This window comes from Rhinolophus ferrumequinum, chromosome 13, assembly GCF_004115265.2.
Source record: "Rhinolophus ferrumequinum isolate MPI-CBG mRhiFer1 chromosome 13, mRhiFer1_v1.p, whole genome shotgun sequence".
Classification (NCBI taxonomy): domain Eukaryota; kingdom Metazoa; phylum Chordata; class Mammalia; order Chiroptera; family Rhinolophidae; genus Rhinolophus; species Rhinolophus ferrumequinum.
In genome coordinates, this window is record NC_046296.1 from 29391922 (window position 1) to 29395294 (window position 3373).

The window sequence follows — 3373 nt, forward strand, 5'->3', positions numbered from 1 at the left end:
TTTCAGTGAACAGGGATCCTCTCTTGCAGGCTCTCACACAGGGAAAATTCAGCTCATCTCTGTGCTCCTAGGGACTGAGCTGTTTTCAAGTCCCTTTATGATCTATGCAGAAATTATCTCTACTCCCAAACCATCAAATGCAGTGTGTGGGTGCAGTGGCTGCTTTCCAGTGAGCTGAAAAGCTCTCATGACTTGGCATACAGTCTTTCCCTGGGCCCTTCAGTAATGGCATTTCACTTAATACAATATGCCCCTAACTGAGTTTTAGTGATTTCAAATGAATTTAGTCTCCTTATCAATATCCTCTATTTGGTAGTGTGCTTGCTTTTCAGTGTGCTGTGCCAATAAATCCAGCACAAGTGTTGCCTCCTTCCTTCTCAATTGTTTGGCCTCTCCTATGAAAGCAAACACCAGGCAGCGGGAAACGAGGCTCTCGAAAAACTTGTTTGTATCATAAATGTAAATATCAATAAATTCGGAAGGTTGACAAGGGCATGCTCTTAATAGATTTGGCCGTGTTGTTGGCTGTTTTACAAGTGAGATGCTGGAATGCTAGGAAGCCCGAGCAATTCATTTGCAGTCCTAAACGGACATGTCAAAATTTGAATCCAGAGAGACTGTTGACCTGTTTAGAAACAGAAGTCCCATTACAGGGTGCGGCAGCACAATCCTAGAAGGAAAGAAGGTAAGTCTTGCCAGAGGTATATGTGGATTCTACCTGACCTGTACATAGAAATCAGAATCAGATTGCAATTCATAAAATGTTTCAGTGTTTCCCAAACTGGAGATCTCTTATGAAACCTTTTCTGGTCTGTTTTTTGTTTTGTCTCTTTTTGATTTTTTTTTTTTTTTAATATGCTTTCCTTTCTTCTCTTTTTAAAAATAATCTTTTTTATTTTGAGATGACTGTAGATTCACATGCACTTGTAAGAAATACTGTAAGGTGATCATGTGTACTCCTCACCCAGTTACCCCAAAGGTAACATCTTGCAAAATTGTAGTACAATATGGCAACAGGATATTGACACCGAGTTAGCCAAAATACAGATGTTTCCATCAACACAAGGATCCTTCATATTGCCCTTTTAAAGCTACACTCACTCACTTTCTATTCCCACCCTTCTTCAGCCTCTGGAAATCACTAATCTTTTTCTATTTCTCTGGTTTTGTCATTTCCAGAATGTTACATATATGGAATCACAGGATTTGGTTTTTTCAATCAGAATCGTTCTCCGGAGATTCATCCAGGTATGTATCAATAGTTTGTTTTCTTTTCTTGCTAAACAGTATCCACGGTATGGTTGTACCACATTTTATTTCACCATTCGCCCGATGAAGGACATCAAAGTTTTGGCCAGTTTGGGGCTATTATAAATAACACTACTGAAATAGACATTTCTGTACAGATTTCTGTGTGAACATAAGTTTTCATTCTCTGGGATAAATTTCCAGAAGTGTAAATACTAGGTCATATGGTAGTTGCATGTTTAGTTTTTGTTGTTGTTGTTTTTTAAGAAATTGCCAAACTGTTTTTCATTGTGCTTGTAACATTGTATATTCTCACCACCAGAGTATTAGTAATCAAATTTCTCCACATCCTCTCTAGCATTTACTGTTGTCATTCTTTTTTTATTTCAGCTACTCTGATAAGTGTATAGTAATATCTCATTGAGGTTTATTGCATTTCCTTCATGGATAATGATGTTGAACATCTTTTTGTGTGTATGGATGTCATCTGTATATTCCCCTTTTTTGTTTTTTTCCCTTTTCTAAGACATTTTTTTATTGTTGAGTTTTGAGAGTTTTTTTAAGTATTCTAGATAATAGTTCTTTGTCGGATAGGTGGTTTGCAAATATTTTCTCCCTGTCTGTAGCTTATCTTTTCTTCCTTAAAGGGTATTAAAAGGGTTTTTCATGGAAGAAAAGATTTATTTTTAATAAAGTCCAATTATTTGATTTTCACTTGTGTGAATAGTGATTTTGCCATCAAGTCAAATAACTCTTTACTTATCCCTAGATCCTAAGATTTTCTGCTATGTTTTTTCATAAAATTTTATAATTTTACATAAATTCTGTGATACATTTTCAGTTATGTTTTATACAAGTAGGAGACATAGGTTAAGACTCACTTTTTTTACAATGATTGTCCAGTTGCCCCAACACCATTTGTTGAAAGGGCTATCTTGCCTCCACTGAAGGTTTTTGCACCTTTGTGAAAAATCGGTTGGGATTTTTGGTTTTCAGTGCATCATATAAAGAGCTTAGAAGTTATTACTTTGTCCTAACAAATCTGAACACACTGAAAGTCAATAGCTCTCCTTAGACTCTTCAGAAAAGGGAGGTCACAGGGCACAATGTTGCCCCAAAATTGGAGACAAAGGCTAGTGGGTATAGAGAATCACAACTTACCAGAGCAGAGACTCATGAGCAGAAACCTCTGTGGGAACCAGTGCCACTGTAAGAAAACCTAAACTGTAATTAACCGGTTTCTGGAAGCTCAGTGTGGACAACTCTGAGAGTTAAAAACTCCATGGAGACCCTGTCATTTGGGCTCCCACACATTTGTAAGTTTTACCTCCAAGAGCTCTACGAGATCCAAACAGTAAATATCAGAGAAAAAAATCCTCTCAAGCTTCCAGCAAGGACAAGGGCAAGGCCAAGGGCAAAGGAATCACTTTGAAATAGACCAGAGCATTCTATTCTTTTTAACAAAGCTCACCAAATGGAAAAACTATTTTCTCAGATACTATTGCGGTTTTATTTGAGCCTGCCTGACCAGTGGGGAGGAAAATACCCAACTCCAGCGCTCTCTAGTTTTCTGTTTAGGGAAGGGGAATACCAAATGCAGTCCCTTCTAGCCATCCTGTACCATGTAAGAAGGAAAAAAAAATTAAAAGCACTGGCAAAATTCATAGTCCAGGGACACAGGGTCTCCAAAAGACTGAGACCTAATCATCGGACTACAGAGTGCTTCCTCACCCACCTTACCACTACATTACTAAAGGCCCACTCACTGCAATTTATTTTACCCAGTGCATCATATCTACCTTTCAATTAAAAATTACAAGGCATACTAAAAGGCAAAAAGACACCATTTGAAGAAACTGAACAAGCATCAGGACCAGAGACAGATATGGTAGGAATGTTGGAAATATCAGACCAGGAATTTTAAAAACTATAATTAATATGCTAAGAGCTTTAATTGAAAAAGTTGACAACATGTAAGAACAGATGGATAATATAAACAGAGAGATGGTGTTTCTAAGAAAGAAAAAAAAAGCTAGAGATTAAAAAACAAATACTGTAACAAAAAAGAAGAATGCCTTTGATAGGCTCATTAGCAGACTGGACATGGCTGTGGAAAGAATCAGAG